The following is a 17,440-nucleotide window of genomic DNA, read 5'->3' on the forward strand; positions in this document are numbered from 1 at the left end:
TTTTTCAGTCAGATGACTGGCTTCTGCGTTTTATCTCAGCGTCACTGTATTTACTTTCCGTCTGTTGCCGTCTCTGACTCATTATCAATTCATTTTCTTTCTTTTCCCTCTCTCCGAACTCTGAACTTTGCCACCGCACATTAAGCCATTGTTTTTGTCTTAACCTTAATATTGTAACCTTTTGAGCCAACTTCCTCGCGTGGACAGTGGAGCGCGTGCGCAAGTGTGTGTGTGTGTGTGTGTGTGTGTGTGTGTGTGGTGCCTTGACCTTTTGTCAAGTACATTCCATTCCTGTGTGGAACACAGTGGGTTTGGCTCTGCATGTTCCACTGGCCTGATGCAGGGTGTCATTTTTCTATCGATGATTGACCACAATGAATGGATTAGAATTACCTTTGTGTTTTGAAGCAGGCCTAAACTAAAGGCAGGCCTGCATTGGTAGAATAAAGGTGGAATAAGTTCAGATCTGCTCCTGTTTGCCCAGTGTTAATAAAAACTCTAAACCTTTTATTGTAAAACGTTTGCAGGGATAATACATGTAACAACGTAAATAGAAATATAGAAATATTGCTTGTGTTGCGTGATCCTAGAATAAAGCCTGATTATACTGTTGAATATAGTAAATTAAAGTTGTAGTAATGTGAATTATTCTTAACTGGGAACATTATACAACAAGCATCAGGAGTTGATCCACTCTTGTTTCTCCATACTTAGGGCCCCACCACATCCTGGCCACATAACCTGAGACGTTTCAATTGACTGCTGTTTTTTATTTGAGGAAATACAATATGTCGTCTTCATCCATTTAGCAGTGGAGTAAGAGTTAGTGGAAGTAAATGGGGAAGTAGAAGTTCTTCTCTGCATTGTTTTGCATTGTGACTACTTGTGTTTACTCCATTTTTGTGTACTGTCCTAGTAATTTTATTTTTTTTTTAACACAGGTTACTTAACGCCCCTAATTTGTCCTTTAGTCTTACCCCTTTTTGCCCATTGCTGCCTCTCTCTTTATTTACAGACATTAAGACGCTCGTTCTGCAAATCTATTCTAAAAGCCCCGTCAGAGTCAACCAGCATGCCCCAGCCACCATGTGACCTTATTACAATATATCCACGGCGACACCTACACATAAACACACGCGGCTGCAACATTTTTATCTGTGTCGCAATTGGTGGCCGGCTGTGTGCAAACCGGCTCGTGCGTGTCAGCAAAACCAAAACACCATCCGATGATGTAATGAGACACAGAGCAGAGCAACCGGCGGGGTTCCCTTGAAAACGCGAAGACGCGAATACATGTGTTGTCTGCTGAAGGTGAATGGAGCATATAGGAAAGCCCAAGAGTCCAAGAGTTTTCCCTTCGTTGGATTCCCTTAAATAAATTGCTGTAGTGGCTTCCCTCTGTGCTCTAGCCTTCAGCCCCCACACACACACACACACATTTGTAACGCTCTCACATCTACTCTTTGCTGTATCTCCGGATGCGCTATAAGTCTGAGTGACAGCGGTGTCAGCTTTACGATCGCACTGTTTATGCTGAAAGAGTGCGTGTTCGTGTGTGTGTGTGTGTGTGCGTGCACGCAAAACCCCTTAACGTCTGGGACAGAGATTACCTCAACAGTCTACTGAACCACAGACTGAAGAATCACGATCCGGACCGAAAAGTGCGCTGTGCAGATACGCGGACGTGAAGGACGGTGAAGGTGGAGAAAACGAAGCGAAGAAGAGCAAGCACGACATGGGAAAGGAGTGAATGGAGGAGGAGTGGAGAGGAAGGGAGATATTTATGCTTAGAGGGAGATAGGAAAGGAAGCATTTAGGCTAGAATTCAATGGAGGGAGATAAAACGAGAGTTAAAGAGGAAAAGATGGGCCGATTGCTCGGTAAATTGGGTGTTGTTAAGAGTTATAGGATATACACAATGTTCGCACAAGCGACATGTGAGGGATGCGTTTAAGTAGTATGACATTGAGAGTAGCTGAGGCGGAAGAGGCGAACGTCACCTGTAATAGTTTACATGCAAGCGAGAAAGGGATAGAGGATGGTGGGTTAACTTTCGTGTAGATAAAGAGAGGACATGTGAGCGTACGTTATGAACACAATAAAGTATCCCAGTGAAGAGGACAGAATGCGCGCACACGCACACGCACAGCCGAGCTCTGTGGTGTTCACACTCTCTCAAGCCCATAAACTAAGAGCTCGTGGCAGCCGGCCATGATGACCTTCCATCAGCCAGCGCCCAGCCATAGTAATGATGTCATCCTCTCCGCGTCTGAAAATAGTCCATTACACATATTAACGCTTTAGTCTTTCTCAGCGCGCAGCAGGAAAGAGAATCTCGCAAGTAGATTTTGCATGTCGACATGCAAACCACATTGCATATACTGTGCAGTACGCACCGCATTTATTGCGTCAGGCTTTCACACAAGAATATACGGGACGGTTGGAGTTCATCCCAGACGACGTCGGGCAAGATGCAGGTTGCACTGATTGCTTTTCCATCACAGGGTTAAAATGGAGAGATCGCTTCCAGCACAGCTTATTTACAATTAATAATGTATCAGATTACACAAAAACAGAGCCCTCTTAAACATATCTGTGCTTTACCAACTGTGATAAGTCCACATGGACCAATTTGCTGTTAAAAAGTGTTTAGAGTGAATATTTTTTAGATTACAATATAAAGGAAATGTAAGGAGTGAATCCAAGTACTCAAATTCAGAAATATCATGAAACCTTGACACGCACGAAATAATACTGAATATAAATTCCTGGTGGCCTTTTTAATTGAGGGCATTCTGATGTGTGAATAGATGCAGTCCAGCTGTTCCTGAGTCCTAGTTACAGTATGTGCATGCTGGTTCACTGTCGCACATTAATCACTTACACAGAACAAAAGCACTGTTAATGTTACTGCTAGCTAGTGTAGCTAACCAGCAGCTAACGTTAATGTAGGAGAAACCGTGCATAACGAAAGAACGTTTTCCTCAGCCAAATTCTACCATATAAGAAACTAAACGACAGTATGTTAACTTATCGTGCATCTGTTTCTGAAAACAACAGAAAACATGTCACAACTCGCGAACTTCGGCGTTACCAAACACCTACAACGCTGCAAATACCACAACAGGAAAACCCCAAGATACAATTAACTATAACACTGTCAAGGCTCATTTTATGAATTACTGAGACTTTTCTGCGCCCTCCCCGAAAAACATAGCGAATACACAGCAAGTATTACACTATTACTCGTGCGATAAATCACAGCGTCCAGTAAAGTTCACCTGAACTGTCCGTTTGCCGCCAAATCGACCCCCCCCCCCACACACACATACACACACGTACACAAACACCACCGCGGCAGGAAAAGCTCCGCCAGCCGACCATGAGGGCCTGTATGTAAATCTGTGAGAATGTGTGCATGTGTGTGAACAAACAGTTCCAGGGTAAATGTAGATGAGTACTCAGAAACAGCGGGGTTATGAATAGATGCTGTTCAATTTTTGACTACCAGGAAAACTGCTACAAACTAGTAAAGAATATGGCGCCCATTAATGTGCCTCTGTTCCTCTGCAATAAACTTCTGCAAATTGTCACTACAATCAGGGGCTTGTTTGTTGAAACATTAGCCTATATTATTTTTATTGGCACGTCTGTTCCCTTTGTAATTAATGTTTAATGGAAAAGAAGCATTAAAGAAAGTCCAGTCGTCTTTCTTTAACATTTCTGAATATGCCATGACCCGGGTGACTGAGAACCTTCACAGACTATATTTGCCACATGTATTAAAGAAGTTGTAGAGTTTAAAGTGTTGTGACAACTCAGCCTGTTGCTGCGGGAAATATTCAAATCTGTTCTTCTTTTGGTCATTTGCTCAGCATCTTTGAGCTGCACACAGTGAAGAACTTTTCTTCAAATACAAAGTGTGTGTAGCTTCCTGTCAGTCAACCGCTTGAGCGTAGCATAGCTGTGTGTCAAACATCCTTCCAGTGCACATTTGACAAGTGTATTCATTGTTCACGGGCCATAAATGAGTAAGCTGACGCCGAGGGCCACGGTATGGGAGGAAGTGGAGGGTCGGGGTCTAAAAAGAAAGAGAGAAGTGGGCTAGGTCAAAGGAGGAAGAGGGCGATACTTAGAGCCTGCAGCTGAGTGACAGGCAGAGCGACAGAGTCTGGGTCGCAACAATAAAAAGATAAGAGGATGAGGCTGACAAAGAAATAACGCGAGGGGGTGAAAGAACTGAAGAGAAACTCAGTTTACGAGCCGTCGCGAGAATGTAATTTCTCCGGACCAAGCAGTCACAATAACAACCGCATCAAATGATGAGTTCAGCTTAATCAGCCGTGCAGGTAAGTGACAAAGCCACAGCGCTCGGTTTCACGCTGCTGAGTGATACTCATCTTGTGAGGAGAAATACAGTGATGTTATGTCTGGTTGTACACTATCTCCTGGGGCAAAACACTCAGAGAAAGAACTACAAGTTGTCTGGGGAAAAAAAAATGTTCCATTATCTGTTTCTGTTATTTTCTGTTATTTGTGTTGAGGCTTTTTATCGATAGACCATTTTCCGAGTGACTTCTGGCATTAAACTTTCAAACTTTTATTCAGTTATTTTGTCACAATGGAATATTTTCAAATGGAATCTATACAGGAAGAAACCATTCGTTACAAATGGACATAGTGTAGAACTAGTCGGCTATTGATTAGTGTGGAGCGTGGTGTTTAATGTGCTATAACTTCTGTGGCTTGAGATCATTGTAAATGGAAATACATTTATATTCTTAGTTTGTAAAATTTAGCTTATACCAACTTGCTAATGCACTTTAAAGTAGTGATCCCATGCTAGCCGTTTTCACCTCCTCCAGAGAGTCCTTGTTGTGTTCTCGTCTGAAGGACGACGGATGAGGATGCATGGAGCCCAAATACGCTTACTGCTGTCGTGTTGTCTGGGAAGCCAAGGTGTCTGCGTCTATGTCTCTGTTTAAAAAATTCAAACACTTTTTGGATTCGGGCTATTTTGGTAATTTCACATGCTCTGCAGCAGAAGCCGACATAATTGTGAACGGCATTCATTGTGACAGTGTGTTCCAATCACTACAGCCCTTTTCGTCTGCTTCACTTTCCGCTAAATATACCCGTGAAAATATTTGCAGGTGAAATCTGCAAACATGGTGTAGCTAACTGACTTTAGAGTTTGAGTTCTTTTCTCGACATTTATCTTTAATGCGTTTTATGTTGTGCCTTCTTGTGTCTGACTCAGCCGGTTTCGCTCCCTTCATCTGTGTGTCTGAGCTCCTACTACATCATTACTTTGGTTCAGAGGCGGGTGGTGTAGAGCTCGTCTTCCAGCAGAAGGAGTATCGTGTGTGTCCCGCCAGTACTGGTGGCAGTGTCTCAGAAGGGCTGCACACGTCTTTGAAGATCTTAGCGTGGAATAAAAGAGAGAGAAGGAGAGAGACACTGAGACGAAGGCCTTTTTTTTTTTTTTATCGCATTCAGCTTCAGCTGGCTTTTCTTTATTTCTTCTTCTGCGTTTCATCACTTTCTTTTATTCCTTCTGTTATCGCTCCGCCCTCATCATTCTCAGCTCTTCTCCTGTTCATTTCTGTCTTTATTCTTTCTGTTTCGGGTTCAAAGACACTCTGTTTTCTTTCTGCAGCGGTGCGGTGTCTTTGAGTCTGGATTTAACTGCTTTTGATATTTTCACTTCTGTCGCACAGCAAACAAACAAGCTGAGTTACCATCCGCATCCACACCCGAATCCATATATTAAACTCAACAGCCATTGATAAAATGCGACCCCACTGCGCAAGCTGCAACCGAGAGGCGGCACACTTATGGTAAAGGAATAGAGAACGCTGGCTCTTTCACTGAGGGACACAAGAGTCTGGCATTAACCTGTGGCCTTTACTTATGAAATGGTCAGTCCGCCCATGAGTCGGCACTGATGCCCCATTTATAACTGGGCCACAGTTAGCAAGAGACTTTATAATATGACCTACTAGATTTTTCATCTTGTAGCTTGTGATCTCAGTGGAAATGAACCCCCTAACATTGGCAGGCACATGTTTTATTCAGTTATCTATACGGTGATGTATACCCACTTACCCACACCTGCCATCTCCTCAGCTTCTTGCAGTCAATTATAATTTATATCTCAGCCACATAAAGTTGAGCTAATCATACAGACTCCTACAGATCAGCCTTTTGTTCCCCTTGTCTTCAAAGACACAATGTGACGAAGATACAGAACCGAGATTATTTCTAGCTACAAAGCTGCAAAGCTCTGTGTGTTTTTGTTACTGTTTGGTTTCCTGAGGAGTAGGTTGGCGGTCATTATCTTGGCAGGGCTCCACTTCACGTAATCTGTTACTCAGAGCGACCACGCCTCACCTTATATGTAACTTAAAGTCAATGAGTCACCCCTATACGGATGTCTTTAATGTGAAACCTAGCTATAGACACCAAAAACATTCTTCGCACCGGGCTGTAAATGTGTTTTTTAGTGCATTTTGACGTGGGGTTCGGTTCAGGTGATTGACTCACTTTTGGAGGAAGTGGGTATTTAAAGGGCTTTGATTTCCATAAATAAAATTTACTGACTTTTAATGCCAATATATGCAGAAATAAAGGCTGGGTATGTGATTTATTTTGTCCAAATTCAATACTATCCTATCAGCATATTGTAATTGACACTTTCACGTCCGATTGCTAGTCAATAATTATGCTGAAGTAACGTTCGCTTGGTCATAAATTCAATTTGTAAAGTACTTTACCTGTGTCTCGACCACGGTGTCTAACTGAATAATTGTTGGGGAGGAGGAGGGAGTGGAGCTCAATGCCCTTAAATCCGTCGCCTGAAATAATGCACATTTCCTCTTACGCTCCCATGAAGCCAGCCTGCATTGCAGGGATGAAGTACAAAGGCTGCAACAGATGTTTGCAGTTCTGTTACACTTTCATTAAAAGCGCTTAAACATCTGGTATCCTTTTTCTAACCCCTTGAGCCTTAATCAATGTCAGTGCCTGTAAGCCTTTCAGACTTCTAATTCAGCCTGAAGTCCGCTGAAGAGTCGGATCGGTCCTAGTCGCGCAGGTGACACGGGGAAAGGTTGGGCCACGGCTGTATTTTTGTGACGTGACAGTAGTATTGTGTCTCCTTTGTTTGCTTCTCAATGGGCGGTCATCCGAGAAGCACGTTGGTGTGTGAGTGTGTGTGTGTGCGATCGGTAACTTGATAAGAGCACATGTGAGAGGTTGAGCGGACTATCTTGTTACGAGTCAGTCTAAGCTGCTGTGCAGGAGAGAAATGAACCAACCTTATTAACTAAACTAATCAGACAAGTCTTTCTGTGAATGAAGCTGTGTAGTGATTTTCTTTTATGTGCATTTCTGGATATTATTCATTTAGTTATTTAATACGGTGCTCCTTGTATTTTGACAGCAGGCGACCAAGTGTCAAACTTTCTTTTGGAACAGACGTCTGGTGCATCCTTCCTGTTCAGTGTTTCTCGCTGTAAGCCACACGCTGTCATACCCAGTGGCAGGGTCCAATTGTCTGGTTGCCGGGCAATGAGCTCACAGCAGTCGACCATAACAACCCTTTCTCCATCAATCAGCTATAGAGTGCTCTGCTCTAGTAATGATGTCATCACACTCAAACAAACACACACATACATGCGCACACGCGGAACGCCCCTCCGCACACTTATCTCATCCTCTTTGTTTTGACCTTGCCAGACGTGTGCGTCTGGACTCGTGTGTGCAGAACGCAAGAGGAATGAGCTGTGACCGCCGCTGCTTTGCAAAACGCTGCCGGAGAAGAAGATGCAATCTGCTGCGGACATCAGATGCATCATCTCGTCGCACATGTCGTAGATGTTTTCCAGACAGTCCTTTTCAAACAATAATTAAACTCAAGACCGTCTGTGTGTGTGTGTGTGTGTGTGTGCATACTCCGCAGCACACTCGTGCGGTTACACACAGTCACACATTAAACAGTCCCCGTGCAGATGATCATGCTGTAGAAGCCACTGAGCAGCACCTCTGGACAACTAGTGCTTTGTACTGTCATGTTTAGAAGAACAAAAGAAAACCACAGGAGGTGGTGATGCAGCCGCTGTGTGTTGTAGAGACAAATTCAGTGCATGTATATGTGAGCTACAAGAGCCTCGTTAGCACAGTAAGTGTAGATTTGTCTTTTTCTGGTTTTCCACTTGTTAATTTACAACGGTGTTGTAAACACAGCCGTGGAAATGACAAACACAAAGCATCTAAAGACACGACCAATCGTCTGTAAGTTGCATGGAGCAGCGCCGCTTTATGCAAAAGAAAATTCTTTGAATTAAGGAAACCTTGAAACTGAACTTCCTCAAAATGTCAACAGATGTCAAGTGTATTCATTTGAAAATGACACCTTCCAACACCTACGCACGCTGAACAGACACGCACGAGTGAAACTAATTACTTGGGGCTGACACACACACTTAGACATACACGTTCTTTGGGTCCAGCTGTGCCTCTGCCAGGCTCTAGGGCAGGGGGCCAGCACAGTGAGGTGAAGAGAGTGGCAAGAACACTAACTGGTGAATCAGGGGCCAATTAAAAATGCTCAGCGCTGTGTATGTGTGTGTATGTGTCCTTGTTTGACTGCCAAGGAGAGGGTTGGCACAGAAAGCACGCTTTCTATTCTCTCAGCGTGCCCTCTTAACACAAAAGCTTACGCGTACACACACACACACACAACCGTAGATTTGTTATAACCCATTGTCTTTATTTAGGCCAAATGAATGTGTGCGTATGTAGAAATATGTGTATATAAGTAAAGCTAAGACAGGACAACGTGAATCTGTGTGGGACAAGTAAAACCAGAATTGTCAGTCAGCTAATCCAGACTTGATCAGTGACTCTAAAGTCCGACCACCAGTCATTAAACATTTTCTAGCTGTCGTCCTGATGTTTTTATTGGCAGTGAGGTGTGCGAAGTCATGACTGCGACCAGATCTCATCCCCAACCGGTTATGTCCAAGTAACAAAATGTGATTTGTGAGTTCATAGGGAGGAAAGGGCCAATTTTATGAAATAATTTTATTTTTATAGTTGTTTTGACTTGGTCCCGTGATCGTGGAGCGTACTTCGTAGCATCTTTTCGGTGGTCTCCTACGTGGCGACGGTGACTGGTGGGGGGGGGTGGAGGTTATCATTCAGACGCCACATTTGCATTCAGCAGCGCACTTCTCCGCAAGGCTGTAAAAAGGGTCAAACTCCTCTTGTGTTGCCACCATGTCCTTGCGGGCCTCCTTGGGTGATGAGCCCCTGGGACGCCAGCTGATGCTGTTAGACGTGCATACCGCTGACTTGCACAAAAGTTGCTAACTTTAAACTTGCATAGTGCGTAATCATTTTAGAAGAGCTGCACTCGCAACATGCATGCAACAATGGATCCTTCTGCTTCAGACCACAAACTTCAGTCACCTGTTATATTACAGTAAACTCCACATTCTTTTGAGTTCAATCATTTACTGCCATCTGTTGCAACTTGGTCGTCTTAGAGTTTCACAATGGTGCGAATGACTGACATTATCACCAACAGATCAGATCTTAAAGTTCAATAATATTCACAATCCTTAAAGAAGTTTCTGATCAAGATTTAAAAAAAAAAAAAAAAGTTGTCACACAGACATAATACTTTACGCTTTTTGTCAAAGTGCTTTCCTGTAATCTGCTGCAGGAAACCACCGATCAACCTCATAAGACGGGCAGCTTTCACACCATTGCCTCACCATCGCTTTCCTTTTTAGCAGGTTGTTCATTTGGCCTAATTATTATTACCCATCCAGCAACAGTCTTTAACCACGTTACTGCATTGTGCAGAAGCACCCGTTCATTTTATGTTCTTTTTAATACAGCCTCTACAACAAATGACTTTAATTAGGTCAGCTGTCATTTAACAATATGCGTGAGAACAATGGCCGTCATCAGTTAAACTTTGTGGAGTGGAGCAGCGGGCCTTAGATGACTCTCAGCCAAAATGTATTACTATTGTTGCTTGTGACTGTGCGTCTACTAAGCGGGGAACGCTACGAACGTCTGAGAGTGAGCAAGTGCAAAACCTCAAAATGACTTTCTCTTATGTTTTTCCCTGTTGACTGGCATTTGCTTCCTGGATTCCTCCCCCTCTTTCTTTACCTCTTAAAAGTGCATTATAAAAGTGCACGGCGCAGGAATTCTTGTTTTTGGCGCTCGTTTGACACAGCTGCCACATACACACTCCCATCAAGCGTGGAATGGTAGAAAGTAATGGATGGTGATTAGTGACTGGTCTTTCCAGACATGTGTGCACCCAAGATAACATTCCTGCTCTGAGCACCTTAAACCTTCAGAGGGCTGGTTCCTCACTTGTGGTATGCGGTATGGCAAAATTGTTGGAGTCTTGGAAAATTGGGTTGTGGTCGAGGAAGGCATTTCCCCTTACATTACAGCGATGGTCAGTCACTTGGTCTACACACACACACACACACACACACACAAGCACAAGCTCACACTGAATGAGTCAATGCAATCTTCTGCCTCAAGCAACCAAGCAGCTGTCAGACACTACGTCAGCTCTCAAAGTATTCTGTCTATGTGCATGTGTTGCTGTGTGTGTGTGTGATTGTCTGCCATATTTATGACTAATGATAAACTGTGCAGGATGGTAAATGCAATTGGTTCGAGTAGAGTGAAAGAGAAATTTAAGGCTTTTCCCGCAAAGCGCTTGTGTAACATACAAAATATCCTATGCAAAAGCCAAGTGCAAACATTTCGACTCTTTGTAAGAGTTCAACACCATTTTCAGTACGGATGGCAATCTTCGTACGCCTTTCTGGGTAAAGAATTTGCAGATGTTAATCTTGGAGCCCAATACTTGTGGTTCCACAGTCTATAGTTGTTTTTTTTTTAAAGTGCTGCACAGTTAGAACTTATACAGTAGGCAAAGGATTTGGCAACAGCCATGGTGAATGTGGGTGGATGACATTTTTTTTTATGCACTTGGTGAAGGGAGAATGGGAAGAATGCGAGCCCTTAAAGAGATGAAGTGATGGTCAAGTGGACAAAAGTATTTGTGTTGTAGTCACGCCAACGTGTAGTCAAGTACACGGTAGCAGTCGCACAGAGAACATTTGTTAGACAGGTCGAATCTCATTTTCTTTCATACGCGCATACGTAATTGTGGATCCATTTACTCATTGTGACAGAACAGGATATTCTCACAAAAGAGCTGCAGTTTTGTCTTGTTCTGAGTGTGTAAACCTCTCGTATGGTCACTTGAGAACTGCCACCAACATAGTTTGTCCTGATGACGGTGTCAGGCAGGCGCTCTAACGTGCATGAATCGTCCTCTGGATCCCTGCTGTTTCTCTTGCAACGGATACACAAATGCTGCAGGTCTGATTGCTTGTGCACTTGTGCCGTGGCACCGAATTTGTTTGTTCTGAGCTTGAATGCACTTATTAGGAGTCACTTTGGAGAAAATCACCTGCCAGATGAATGTAATGCAGTGTGGGTCTGGTTTAATACAATGAAAAGGAACTCAAGGAACATTGGACTTGAAAAGCACACAGTGCCGTACAGTAAACAATCCATCCTCATGCACACACACACACACCACACACACACACACACACACAGGAGCTGTCTACTCTCCTGTGCTTAGCAATTCAATCAGCCGTTCACATAATGTGGTTTACACCAAACCATTCCAGACTAATTCACCCTCCCTGATTTCAGGATTGAACATGATGGATTGCAACAAAGTGTCTTTAGCCGAGTATGTGTTAGTCAGTGGGGACTGCGTTGTGTTTATGATGTGAGGGAGAAGCTTCTAAGGACATTGGAAAGCATTCAAATTGCATTCACTGCTCCTTTGCTTTATTTCAGGACATTCTCTCCGAATCACACCACAAAACATTACCGCGATTAAAAAGTAAGCCTGATTAACCTGATTTCGGTCGGACAACATGAACACCAGATCGATAAAGAAAACAGAAAGTCCTGTAGACTTTTCTTTTAAACTTGTGGATTTATCCTGGATGAATCAAACTGAATGACATGTTTACCTTTTAAATAGCACAGAAGCTGAAGCCTGTTACATTTCCTTCTTTGGAAGGATTTCCACACACGAGAAATGAGGTTTTGAAACAACACTTTGAGAAATTAATTACACTCCTTCCTTAAAAACAGAGTTATGTCTAAACCTGACGCATATGTGAACAGTACGTTTCCACGTCTTAACACTTTAACGACATTTCACTGGGGCATATGTTCCTGTAAGAAAAGAATGACACTGTAGTAAGACACAGTTGGTGCCTAAGGGCTCCTGTGACTGCTGCCAGTAACCTGGACAAGAAATGCAACATACTTCAAAAAATCAGCTGCCCGTCTGTTTTACCATGTTCATGCTCAATCCTGACCTCTGGTGGCGTGTCAGCTACAGAAATGTCGCGGTGGTCGTGCATTTTTGACCCTCGAGTCCATCAGTGGTCCAAGGTACACTTCAACGCCGCGATATCACCCGAACTCACAACCTGTATAATAGTGCGGTTGGACTTCCAGTTTTGTAAAACAAACCCTCACTCTCTGTCCTGCGTTGCCCTCCTTCTCATCCTGCCCATCATCCTCCTCCTCCTCCCTTTTTGCTGACATTTTTCAGCTTTTCATGCTCCCTGCTGCGCCTCGCTGGCTGTGCCAGTGTTGTCCTCCCAGTGAGTTTCTATCTGCCACTTCTCAGCCACCATCTGTTTCTCTCTCTTTCCCTCTGCCTCTTTCTTCCTCTCTGTCTGTTTTTCTTCTCTGTCCTCTCCGTTCTCTCCATCTGTCTTCCTTTTTGTCACCTCTGTACGGCTCCGGCTTCACTTTTTCTTTCCTCTTTTACCACGTTTGCTATTTCTCACCGCTTGTTGCCGTATTGTCTTTCCGTCTCTCTTTCAATCGCTATCCTTCTTTCTCCATTCTCTTTTTAAGACCATATGATGGATTCCTTTGCCAGTTGGTGTTTGCTAATCCATGGCCTCAGTACTCGTCTATTTATTCTCTTCCCCTGTCTCCTCCTTACATAAACACATTACAAGCGTACAAGAGCACATTTACACACAAAGTGTACTGCTTTGAGTGTCTGATGCATGTGCACATAAATGTTTAATCCTACTATATGATAGCCTACCTGGAAATCCTTCTGCTTTTCTCACGGCGGACACAACAAATCGACTCTGCGTTTCTCTGTCTGTGCCACTTTTCGATAATTATATTTCCACCGTAGCACTCAATCCCCTGTAGAATACATTAAATGTGTGCACAGAGTAACATTTCTACCATTGTTTTACGCAAAAATCAGCCCCATGCTGTAGTTTCCATTTAGCTTTTCTATAAGAGTTAATAAAATACCGCATTTAGACATGTGCGCGAGCACACACGCGTACTCCTACACCTCCTGTTCATGTTGTCACACACGTAAGAAGTGGGTCAGTAGGATGTTTGGCATCCCCCTACACACTCCACAAACGTACACGGGCGCACACATATTACAGCTGACTAACAGCAGGGAACATGTGTCTGACATCCCCATCGTTCCGCCACAACCTGCCTAATTAGTCCCATAGAGTGTGTGCACACTGTCAACAATCAGCCGGTCTGTCTCTTGTAACAGTGTGTGGGTGTCTGCCCAAGTTAGCTTGTTGAACATCTGATATCTTTAAAGACACTCTGGAGTTGTTTTGTTTCCCAGAGTATGACCGGTCCTGTGTATAATGTGTAATGAGTCAGGACTGAAACGTATTTATGTGCAAATAACAAATACTTCCGCAGCGGTCGTGTTGTCATTGATGTGCTGGTCACATCGGTCTCCCTTGTTTGTGCGCTGCGTTGCAGATCTCTGTTCACGACGATAATCGTCTCCATCGCTTTGTTGTTGGACCCGCACTAAACTAAACCTACTGAGAATGAGAGGATGTTCGAATGGCTTTGGCTCGCATCCATTTCACAGTTTGGAGCAAGATGCGATAAACTCAGTTCTCAGGCTCATGTTGATTTGTTTGCGGAGATTCTGATGTATTTGTTTGTTCCAAATGCGCTCTGCGGTTTGCTGTCCCGGCTGATATTTACAACACAGTGTATGTCAGTGTAATTTGAGGGAAGAATAAAACAGTCCTTTCCCAAGTTTAGTTTAACTTTTTATTGTTTTCATTCGCTAGGGAGTGCTGAGTCCTCGAGTCAACGCATTGCATTCTGGGAGAGTCTGGAACCCTCTCCATGGGCTGTACCACCTGCTGACAAACCAGGGGTGTCTGGAGGAGCTGTATTGAATGAGGTGAGGATGCCTGTGCCCTTTCTGATCACAGCTACAATGTCTATATCACCGTATTAGTTTTCTTCATAAGCCTATTTTGTTACTAGACAGCAACCCACTGCGTATTTGAGGTTTTTGTTAGAAGACAAGTGGTACTGTTAAATGAATACTGACAAACTGCTATCCCGTTGCCATTCCATCCTAAAAGCTGTTAGTCTGACTGTCATGTTTAATTTGATCTTATTAGTTCTGGCATCAAGGACTTTGCGGCGCCGTGTTTTCTTCTTAGCCAAGAGCCTTGTTTTGCTGATAAACCTGTCACACTGGCCGTTGCACAGATGCATGTTAAGTAAAGTGCATTTGATTTTAATGTGCGTAAAGTGGCAGCTCATAAAGCGAGGTTTTCCCCTTGAACCACACAAGTATAGCTTTGTTCGTATTAGTGGCTCTCTACTCTAATTCTCGTTCTGTGTCGTGCGTCATAATGAGTTAACCAAACAATATGGTATGTGACTTATTCATTGATGCACTCTGGTGAAAAGGGGAAAAAGAGAATGCATTATTAAAGCCTGGTATTAGCATGTCTCCTGGGTGACATTTGGCCTGGCTCTAACTACACGATGTGAAAACACTGAAGACAGTTTGAGGCTGCATTTGAGAAAAAATCTTTGGTTGATTAGACATTTTATATATATATATATATATATATTTATTTTTCCGCAAAAATTTTAATTTCTTTAACTACACAAAATGGCCCACAATTGGCCAGGAGCCTATTCAGTCCCCAGTTGAAATCCCAGATGCACGCTTTAGTGTTACTGCCATCCATCTCTCCATCAGTTAAAGGGTCCTTGGCTTAAAAAACGTTAAAGAGCAATTTGGAAAAAGCTGTGGAGTCACTAACTGAAAGCACACACGTTTAGTTATTATTTATGTATTAATCTCTACCTTAAGGATGTTTTACTAATCTGCACAAAGCCCAGGTTATAACTGAACACTCAAAGCTTCTATGTGTATCGTAATTTCACCACATGTACTGTTTGAAGCAGTGAAAATTAATCTCCAGCAATAGTAAAGTAGCCATAGTAGCCATAGCCATAGTAGGTAAATAAAAAAAAATCTGATAATTATTGAAGAAACATGTAGTTAACTCCATACAGCTCCTTCTACGCCAACATGACTGCGTCAGTAATTAACCGCATGCTGAATCGCACACAGTGTACTCATATATAGATAATTCAATTTCATCTGCTCATTGTTGTGAAAGACCAGCAGCATGTGTTGAGTTAGTTTGCACAATACTCTAGAGTACCTCAAATTATGTAGCTCATGTTGTATTTATAGAGCGCAAAACTGTGATCGGATCTCAAGTGGTGGCTCGAGACCCATGCGGAGGCGCGTTTTTGATGCTAGGTGTGAGCACATGTACTTAAAGATGCCCACTTGTGATTAGACGCATAGGCATAGGCCCTAGACTCCCTGGTGGTGAAAAGGTTGCATCTGAACTCTCCTCTAGCACAGATTTCAAAAATCGCAAAAACGCTCCATTAATATGTCTCCATAAGGCCCGATGAGTTTATTGCGTGAGCATTTATTTTTTATGTGTGTGTTTGCGAATCCAATATCTGTCCATGTCCATGAGTGACTTTTCTCCAAACCCAGTCGAAACATTCTCTTTTCACTTTCTGCCTTTCCAGGGGGAAGTAAGATCGCAGGGTCAGCTCCAGAATAGCACCTTTAGAGCTTCTGGTGATTATCCTGCTCTGAGGCATTTCAGCCGAGCAAATGCGTGAGGTCAAGGATTTGAACTCCTTGACTTGCCGTTCTATTTGATGGATAGTCTCTCTACTCACTATAAAGTGTTTCTTCCAGTGAGTCATAAGAATCAATATGAACAACCATTTAAGTTAACTTTCTGAGCCCTAGCCCTTCCCCAGATGGCCTTGCATGTCCGTAGTGTTATTTTCCAATTGCTTCCAATTTCCTTGGGAAGTACTGTGTGTCTGTTTACTCTTGGGTGATTTTAATAACAAACATTATCGAACCTCCCACAGGATGAGTGGAAAATTAATGGTTGAATTTGCCTCAAGTGTCAAGATGCTAACTGGCAAGGCCTTGAGGTAGCGCTAATTTGTCCTCCCATAGCTAACAATAGCTAATTAATTAAAAACATTTCCTTATTCCACAGCCCTGGCATCAACAGTGTGGGCAGTGCTGAGTAATACCTGGCAGTCCTGACTCTGGAGAAAAGGCTATAAATCAAGACGTCGTTGCTAACAAATGATTTGCTTAAGAATTTGCTTCCGTGATTGAGCGACTTGCTAAATAAGTGCCAATCCTGTGCTTTTGGCATTTTGCCTGCTGTGGTTATCATCATTAAACCCATCCAGTAACTCAACTTAAGGCTCATTTGAAGTCTTTAGAGATGCATATTTTGGTGGAAGAGATAAGCCATCTGTTCTTAGACACCCATATTTACCGAGATACAAGTTGAGATGCACAACTACCGAATTCTTTGAGGTAACCTGTTTTGAGCGATGTTGTTCATTAAATAGTATGCGTTGTTCTGCTGCCCCAACATTTGGTGCTATACAATTGGAGTACTAGGGGGATGTAACGCATTGCAACAAGGAACTCTATATTCTCGACCTGAATACGTGCGCAACATACTAGGCACTGCAGATATGTATAGCCTGTATAAAAACAGGCTGCAACTCATCACCATTAATGGCATCTTGGTAGATGCTCCACTAGAAGATAGTGTAGCTCTCTGTGTGCAGGGGCGTGGCTTCCATGGTGGCATGGGGGGAGGGGGGCAAAGGAAGTGGCTCCGTGGCTTCGCTAATGAACTTGTGTAACTTCACCAGTCACAGACTTTTTTTTGCGACGTGATGCTTCGAGGTGCACGACTTAAAGTAAGAACATAAACTACAGGTTCTTTAAGACTGTCACAACAATGTTTTGCCAAGTTCTGTTTCATTTGAGCCTGATTTGGAAAACTGTTCCTAAACAACAAAGCAGGTGTGTTTTACTTTAGTTAGCTCTCCATCTCGATAACCCTAATCTCGCCACTATTTCAGTAACGTTAGCATCTGTCGTGTGTTTTGCGACATGAAT

The 17,440-nt window shown here is 43.1% G+C and overlaps 1 protein-coding gene across 2 annotated transcripts in view; it reads left to right on the top strand.

Annotated features, from left to right (window-relative positions):
- Positions 1–17,440, top strand: part of atxn1a (ataxin 1a) — an 85,923-nt gene that overhangs the window by 38,984 nt on the left and 29,499 nt on the right. The window contains exon 3 of one of the 2 annotated variants that reach the window (XM_047604514.1): positions 14,229–14,344. The exons of the other annotated variant lie outside the window; for it this stretch is intronic. The gene's annotated coding sequence lies outside the window, so the exon portion shown is untranslated. The remainder of the gene's footprint in view (positions 1–14,228; positions 14,345–17,440) is intronic. 2 annotated transcript variants of the gene reach the window in all.

Source organism: Mugil cephalus, chromosome 14 (assembly GCF_022458985.1).
Source record: "Mugil cephalus isolate CIBA_MC_2020 chromosome 14, CIBA_Mcephalus_1.1, whole genome shotgun sequence".
NCBI classification, from domain to species: domain Eukaryota; kingdom Metazoa; phylum Chordata; class Actinopteri; order Mugiliformes; family Mugilidae; genus Mugil; species Mugil cephalus.